The sequence below is a fragment of the Camelina sativa genome, chromosome 20, assembly GCF_030686135.1.
Source record: "Camelina sativa cultivar CO46 ecotype springtype chromosome 20, ASM3068613v1".
Classification (NCBI taxonomy): Eukaryota; Viridiplantae; Streptophyta; class Magnoliopsida; order Brassicales; family Brassicaceae; genus Camelina; species Camelina sativa.
Window position 1 is genome coordinate 25,892,693 of NC_141899.1, and position 9,072 is coordinate 25,901,764.

Sequence of the window (9,072 nt, forward strand, 5' to 3'; positions counted from 1 at the left end):
AAATATTTTCAATTAAACCACAAATAAAACACATTCAAATTAACTCACGATTTAATATAAAAAAAATTCTACAAGTAAATCAAAAATAAAACACATTTAATCATATAAGTTTAACTCACACTTTAATATTAAGCTCAAATAAAAAAATATTCAATTAAAACATAAATAAAACACATTTAATCATATACATTTAAATCACACTTTAATATTAAAACTGAAACAAAATAAATTTGCATTAACTATATTTCTCTACTCAATTTTATTCAACACAAAATAAATTACAATTAACTCCCATACTTTTTTGTTTCTAAATTGTAACTCCCATGACTTCCCATCCTATGAATACTCATTTTCTCATTATCTTTCACTCTTTCTTAAATATTATACATTTTTTGTTGGTTGGTTGTTATTATTGTATGTGTTAAAAAAGCTTATCTGAGTATTCGGTCCTAAAGTGTTACAACGATACCACTAGATCGCGGTTGAGTACACATTAGGTTATTAATTGACATTTGATCAATTTGGCGTCGTTGCCGGGGACCAAAACAATTAATTGCCTTTGAAATTTTAGATTTGAATTTAGTGTAAGATTTACTTTATTTTATTTTACTAATTAGTTATTTCTCTTGTGTTTCAGGTGTGTACAAACAAGAAGTCAAAAGCCTATTGATTTGCGTATATTACGTAACAAAGAGTTAGCACGACTTGAACGAGAAATTAGGAAAGCAAAAGCTGAGCTTGATAAGATGTCAGATGGACAAAATCCAGATGGGCCTCAGCCTAACAACCAAGAGGTTATTATACCAGCTCCAGCTCCTGTGCCACAAGGAAAGGCTCCACAAGAGCAAAATGAGGTTGTACTGAACCCACCAGCATGGCGTTCTACTTTGAGGGATGAAAAAGCTCACAACAGACTTTTTGTGAATCGATCTGCGATTCAACCTCCTGCTCCTGCGAGACAAGACTACGACATTAAGCATAGTCTCATCAATTTGAACCACAACCATCAACTGCAGGAGCTGCACCTATAGACGGTCTAGTGCCTCTCTGGGGAAGTACTTGCGGTTGAACTTGTAACATCTGTGAACCAAAATTCCGGTTTAGGGGATTGCATCGGTCGATGCATATAGTGCATCCGTTGATGCATATAGTGCATCGATCGATGCAGGTTCAGTTTTCTGCGTTTTGACTTAAGTTAAACGCTGCGTTTTGGGTTAGGGAAACCCTTAAGTCGTGTTTTTGTCTCATTCGACGGATTTGGCCGATTTTGAGAGAAAATAAGAGAGGAAAAGAGTTCTTGAGCGTTTCGGAGAGATTCTTGGAGATTTGTGGCGTTCCTGGTGAGATCTGAGGCTTAGAACGTTGTAGGAGCTTGCTAGGAGTGGTTTCTTGATTGTTTGAGGTTCAGAATCGTCTTGGCAACGGTAAGTGCATGACCATGGCTTATCTAAGCTAGAGATCTCTCTGATTTGTTTGTTATGTGTTGTTAGGCTTGTTAGATTGATATTTGGGACGTTAGGAAGCTTTTTTTGTTGCTTGGGATCGAGTTTTGTGGTTGTAGGAACGAAGATCCGACGAGAAGCTTCAGGGAAAACCTAGGGTTTTTGTGTTTTGTCGAGCATGGTTCGGGCAAGCAGCGTATTTAGAAGCCTGCTACCGAAACATCGGTCGATGCAGGTGCGAGGATGGCGCATAAAACCTAGGGTTTTCGTGTTTTGTCGAGCATGCGTTGGTCGATGCAGTGCGAGTGTCGATCAATGCAAGTGCATCTAGCATCGGTCGATGCAACCTTGTGTCGGTCGATGCATCCCCATCTGGTGTCGGTCGATGCATGTTGGTGTCGGTCGATGCAGATTCCTGGTTTGTTTATTGTTGATTGTTGATTGTTGGTTGATGGTTAGAGATGTCTCTATTGCTTGTGTGTATAGTCCAGTAGATGGGAGGATTGCCTTACTGAGTGTTTATAAAATACTCATGCATTGCAATTTGTGTTTGTGGTGCAGGTAAAGACAAAGTGTGATCGTGGAATCAAGGCAATGAAGAGGAGGATGTTATAGGGACTCAATTGGTTGTTGTCTGGCATTGCTAGGTTGCTAGAGTTGGGTCATTAGAAACATTTCTAGGTTTCTAGTTCTATGTTTCCTGTTGTTTGGTATTTGGATATTGTTTATGTTATCATATTGGTTTATTATTGGATATTTATTGGTTATTGGTATTGGTTATTTCCGCTGTTGGTTGTGATTGTGGTTAGGTGGCTAGTAGGTATGAGACCACTAGTTGTAGTTTATTTATTATTATTAATATTATTATTTATTATTAAAAAAAAACGGTCGGGTCCTTTCAGTTTGGTATCAGAGCCCTTAGGATTCTAGGTTTAGGTTCACTAGGCTTTGTGTTGTAGATGTTTGGGATTTGTATGCTCTGATTGATTATGTGAGTTAGTCAATTTTGTGTGGCATGGAGTCCTAGAACATCCTCTTCGAGCCTACTTTGTGATTCCACGGTGAGTTTATGTTTCTGTGTTATAATAGAATTTGTTTGCTTAGTCTTCTGTTCATGGTAGTGCAGATGGCTAGAGATGGTGCTGTTGCTGGTCGTGGACGCGGACGTGGTCGTGTTAGGGGCAGAGGCCCAGCAGTGAGTGAGACTGCGGACCAGAGTGTGACTATAGTGACCCTCACCATGGGGTAAAAGTCAAAATCAAAACCCATAACCAAAGGACCTTGCAAAGGCTTGGAAGGGAGCCAAGGAAGGAGAGAAGATGAATTGCCGAAGAAGTGTCCGAGGAAATGTTGATGGTTCGAGAGATGGCCAAGAGATGGCCGATGATTGCTGAGGCGTATCTCTGATCGTCGAGGCGTACTGCAATTTGTCGAGGCGTATCGCAGTTTGTCGAGGCGTACCGCAAATTGCCGAAGCATGCCGCAGAGTATCGAGACGTACCGTAGAAGTCATCCGAGGCTTGCCACAGAATCCGATGGAGACCGAACTGCGACGCGTACCGTCGACAAACCACGATAGCGCCGACCAAGCCGACAAGATTCCGGATTTTAAGGAGCTTTGTCTCTTCCATTTGGGCCAATCAAAATTCATGTAAGAAAGTGGGAGACAAGAATCTCTAGCATTTTATGTGTTGGGCCAATCGCATCTCATGCAAGATAAAGGGGGAAACATCATCATTTGGTCCTTTCAAAAAATAGCCAATGATGATTCATGCAAGGAGGTGGAGGGGGACAAAGGAGATTCTTGGGTGTGAAGTTAGCTTTGTCACCAAGTTTTCTCAAAGAGAAAGAGAGGAGATCAAACCAAGTGCCTTACATGCATTCTCCAGCCGCCCAAAATCTCTATATAAGGAGCTCTCTTACCTTTCTCATTTCACACAATCAAAGAAGAAGAAGAGAAAGAAAGAAAAGAGAGAAAGGGTGAGGAAGAGAGAAGAGAGAAGGGAAAGGAAGAGAAAAGAGAGAAGGGAGAGGAAGAGGAAGAGATTGCAAGTCAAGACTATCGACCATCACCGAGTGTTGATCGAGAAGGAACTCGATCACAACAAAGAGAGAGATCCGGAGTGCTGCCGCGAGAGGAACATTCAAGAGAAACCGACCACTCCTTACAAGAGATCGCCGGTTATCTGTGAGTTCAGGCACACTCCACCGAGCTAGATGGAGTTCGAAGATGTCCATCTAGTGAACTGTTGCATGGATTTTGTTTAGTTGCATTTTTACTTGATTTATCTTTGTGATTTTTCTTGTTAAATGCATGTGGTGTGAGGTTACACTCGTTGCTAGTTCGAAATGTTATAGCAATGGAGTCGGTAACATGTGGAGCGCTTCTCTCCGTACTAGATCGAAAGGATCTAGTATTGGAGATGGAAGCTAATTGAGATACTTGTAAAGAAAATTATGAGCTTTAAAACCATAAAACACAAGTATCTAATTGTTGAATTCTTAATACGTGTAGTCCGTGAGAAATTCCGGCTAGCGTAGTTAAGACTTGGGTATGGCTGTCCTCAGACTATTTCCATACAGCATGCAACTGCGACATGTAACCCATGTTCGTAGGTTGCAGGGTCGGTGACAAAGAGCTCGGAGGTTACTGGGTTCGCTACCCTGGCCGACGCTGCCTACAAGACGGTGTAGCTAAGTGAAGTCCGAATGCATGCCTTTGTGGCTGCGATGCGGTTGTTCAAGAGTTGTTGAGGAGATGAAGCATACCGGGCCCATAAGAATTAAAAACTTGGCTAAAACTTTTTCTAGTTTTTATTCAAGTTATTGCATGTTGCATTTGAGTGTTGCATGTTGCATGTTGTTTGTTGTTGATTGATTTGCTTAGCTCATTAGCTTCCGCGTGCTATCTCCGATAGATGATTGTTGATTGTTGCTTGCATGTATGATTGCTTTATTGCTTGTTGCATGCATGCTTGATTGTTGTTTGGGGTTTGGGGAAGAGAGAAGAGAGGAGGGAGAGGAAGAGAGAAGAGAGAAGGGAGAGGAAGAGGAAGAGATTGCAAGTCAAGACTATCGACCATCACCGAGTGTTGCATCGAGAAGGAACTCGATCACAACAAAGAGAGAGATCCGGAGTGCTGCCGCGAGAGGAACATTCAAGAGAAACCGACCACTCCTTACAAGAGATCGCCGGTTATCTGTGAGTTCAGGCACACTGCACCGAGCTAGATGGAGTCCGAAGATGTCCATCTAGTGAACGGTTGCATGGATTTTGTTTAGTTGCATTTTTACTTGATTTATCTTTGTGATTTTTCTTGTTAAATGCATGTGGTGTGAGGTTACACTCGTTGCTAGTTCGAAATGTTCTATCAATGGAGTCGGTAACATGTGGAACACTTCTCTTGGTACTAGTTTGTGTGTCTATTGTAAAATAAAGTATGTTATTTTGTAATCGACTTTTGGCTCTAAGCCTTGAACTTGAACTTTTAAACCTTATGGTTTTATTTTGTAATAACTTTTTAATTATTTAATATATTTGGATTTCTTAATCTTATGAGACATAACTGATATAGACCTTGTCCGGGTCGGCTCAACGCCTAGGATGTCTCGCGGGTTGCAAAGCCTAAAAGATGTCACATTCAATACGGAAACGCCATCGACGGACTGGCTAAAGGTCCTGATCCGTTCTTGAACCTTGGCCAGATCGTTGGTGAATGTTTCCAATGTAGCGTCTCGGGGCGTTCCGTGGCCGTCCAGCCATAGAGTGGTTCGGGGGCGTTACAGTGACAGCAGAGGGTGTTGGCAAATCGTAGGGTGTCTAGGAGGATTCCATGAGTGTGGCCGGAGGGGGCGGTGTTGATGCACCAGTGGCCGGTGATGGTAGGGTCCCAGGTGTGGGAGTCCCAGCGGGTGGAGTCTCTGGTGCTGACTTTACGGCTTTGCTAGCACAGTTGTTGGAGCGGTTGCCAGCAGTGGTACCGGCTCAGGCTCAGGTAGTGCCACCAGTGGTGGCGGAGGAGCAGCAGCCAGTGGCTGCGGATGCAGGAGCACATGGACGTTATTTGTCCATGCTCAAGGAGATGAAGGGTCTCTTGATTGAGCGGTTTTCGGGTGGTACAGTCCCTACTGCTGCGGATGCGTGGAGGACGAGTGTGGAACGTAACTTCCATACTCTGAGATGTCCTGAGGAGTTTTGGGTGGTCATAGGGATCGGTCATCTGGTTGGTGATGCTCAGGTTTGGTGGAGATCAGTGGCTGCTAGGAGAGTGCAGAGGGAGATGACTTGGGCTGACTTCGTCTTGGTGTTCAACCGCAAGTACTTTCCTAGAAAGGCATTGGGCTGGTTGGAGGTGCAGTTTTTGCAGTTATCTCAGGGGATGCGGTCAGTGCGGGAGCTGGACTTGCGAGTTCAATCGACTTCTATGTTATGGGGGCCGGGCTATGGAGCCTGAGGAGGCCCAGATCAGGAGGTTCATGAGGGCTCTTCGTGATGACTTGAGGGTCCATTGTAGAGGACGTAGTTATGCTACGCGTGCAGAGCTGGTTGAGACTGCAGCAGAGATTGAGGAGGATATCCGGGCACAGTCAGTGGCGGTTAGTCCAGTAGTTCAGCCTAGTAAGGCTCAGCATCATGGAGGTTCTAGCAGGGGCGGCAAGCCTGTGCAGGGAACCAAGAGGAGGTGGGAGGCTGAATGGTGGGGAAGTGAACAGTACCCGACGACATTCAGGGATGGATATAGACCCATGCTATGGCTCTGTGGGGGTGGGGGAGCTTGAAGCTTACTCTCCAGAATTGAAAGATCTCGCAGACGCAGAGTGGCGGAGGTTTCTTCAAGTGTGGTAGCAAGGATCACAAGTTTGCTAGCTGTCCCAAGAGGAGTGCTCCGACGGCAGGGGTTCGTGATTGCTATCATTGCAGGGAGCCAGGGCACATCAGGCCCTTGTGTCCCAAGTTGCAGCCGGCAGCAGTGGCAGCGTTGCAGCAGGTGCAGCCTCGAGGTCAGCAGGTGGCACAAATTGAGCAGGCGCGACAGGTTTACACGACTACAGAGACTGGTGGAACCAGTGCCGGGGCGATCACAGATATAATTTCTGGTACTAGCTTTGTGAATTTTAGTAGGTTCCAATTTTATGTTTTTCCTGTGATAAATTGTTAGGTTCTCAACACATGAGGTTTGTGTAGGGACCTTGTTGGTGGGCGGGTTTAAGTCCCACGTTATGTTTGATTCTGGAGCTTCTCATAGCTTCATTACTCTCGAGTGTGCAGAGAGTGCGGGAAACAGAGGGGATCCCGGGGAGCGTTCAGGAGTTGTCAGAGTTGCGGGAGGCAAGTTCCTGAGAGTTGTTGGACGAGTTAGAGGAGTTTATATTCAGATTGCAGGAGAGTCGTGGCCAGCGGATTTGCTTATCAGTCCAGTGGAGTTATATGATGTTATTTTCGGGATGGATTGGTTGCATCGGCATATGGTGCATTTGGATTGCCATCGGGGTAGAGTGGAGTTTGAGCGTCCCGGAGGGAAGTTGGTTTTACAGGGTATTAGACCGACTTCGGGGAGTCTCGTGATCTCGGCCATCCAGGCTGGAAAGATGATCGAGAAGGGCCGTGAGGCTTATTTGGTTACTATATCTATGCCAGAGTCAGTGGGGAAGTCTACGGTTAGCGGTATTCAGGTTGTTGAGGAGTTTGAGGATGTGTTTCAGTTATTGCAGGGATTACCACCATCTCGGTCGGATCCTTTTACTATTGAACTGGAACCGGGGACGACGCCGTTATCCAAGGGTCCTTACAAAATGGCTCCAGCAGAGATGGCAGAGCTGAAAAAGCAGCTAGAGGATTTGTTGAGGATTCATCCGTACTAGTGTATCACCATGGGGAGCGCCGATATTGTTTGTGAAGAAGAAGGATGGAAGTTTCCGGTTGTGTATTGATTATCGGGTTTTGAACCGGGTCACTGTGAAGAACAAGTACCCTCTTCCTAGGATCGATGAGTTGTTGGATCAGTTGAGGGGTGCTACTTGGTTCTCCAAGGTAGATCTGGTGTCGGGTTATCATCAGATAACGATAGATGAGGCAGATGTGAGGAAGACGGCTTTCAGGACGAGGTATGGGCATTATGAGTTTGTGGTGATGCCTTTCGGGTTGACTAACGCGCCAGCAGCGTTTATGAGATTGATGAACAACATGTTTCAGGAGTTTCTACACGTGTCTGTCATCATTTTCATCGACGATATCCTAGTATATTCTAAGAGTCCTGAGGAGCATGCAATGGATTTGAGGGCAGTTTTGGAGAAGCTGCGAGAGCAGAAGTTGTTTGCCAAGTTAAGCAAGTGCAGTTTTTGGCAGCGTGAGATGGGTTTTCTGAGTTATATTCTTTCTGCAGAGGGGGTTTCTGTAGATCCGGAGAAGATTCAGGCTATCAGGGATTGGCCTAGACCGCAAAATGCCACAGAGATCAGGAGTTTCCTTGGTTTGGCAGGTTATTACAGGAGGTTTGTACAGGGTTTTGCAAGTAGGGCACGCCCTATTTCTAAGTTGACAGGGAAGGATGTCCCTTTTGTATGGTCACAGGAGTGTGAGGAGGGCTTTGAAAGCCTTAAGGATATGTTGACTACTGTTCCAGTGTTGGCTTTGCCTGAGCAGGGAAAACCCTATGTGGTCTTTAATGATGCATCTAGAGTTGGTTTGGGGTGTGTGCTAATGCAGCATGGCAGATTATGATTTGGAGATAGCTTATCACCCTGGTAAGGCTAACACGGTTGCATATGCTCTGAGTGGGAAGAGGGTAGATTCGGCTCAGGAGGAGGAGATGGAGTCTCTGGTAGGAGAGATTAGTGCTTTGAGGTTGTGTGCTGTATCACAGGAACCGTTGGGTTTGGAAGCAGTTGATAGAGCAGATCTTCTGAGTATGGTGCGGTTGGCTCAGGAGAAGGATTTGGGGCTGGTGAATACCTTAAAGGATGTGGATTTAGAGTATCAGGTCTCAGATAATGGAACTATCTTGGTGCACGGTCGGGTTTGTGTGCCCAAGGATGAGGAGTTGAGACAGGAGATCTTGAGAGTGGCTCATGCGAGCAGGTTTTCTATTCATCCAGGAGCGACTAAGATGTACCGTGATCTCAAGAGATACTATCACTGGGTCGGGATGAAGAAGGATGTAGCTAGTTGGGTCGCAAGGTGCGATGTGTGTCAGCTAGTGAAGGCAGAGCAGCAGGTTCTTGGCGGGTTACTAAAGAGTCTACCCATTCCTAAGTGGAAGTGGAATATGATCACGATGGATTTCGTGGTAGGATTGCCAGTGTCATGGACTTTCGATGCTATTTGGGTCATTGTGGACCGGTTGACTAAGTCAGCACATTTTCTGGCCATTAAGAAGACTGATGGGGCAGCGGTCTTGGCTAAGAAGTATGTGAGGGAGATAGTCAGGTTGCATGGGGTGCCAGCGAGTATTGTGTCTGATAGGGATTCTAAGTTCACTTCGGTGTTCTGGAAGGAATTTCAGGCAGAGATGGGCACCAAGGTGCATATGAGTACATCTTATCATCCCCAGACAGATGGACAACCAGAGAGGACGATCCAGACACTAGAGGATTTGCTGCGGATGTGTGATTTGGATTGGGGTGGCCATTG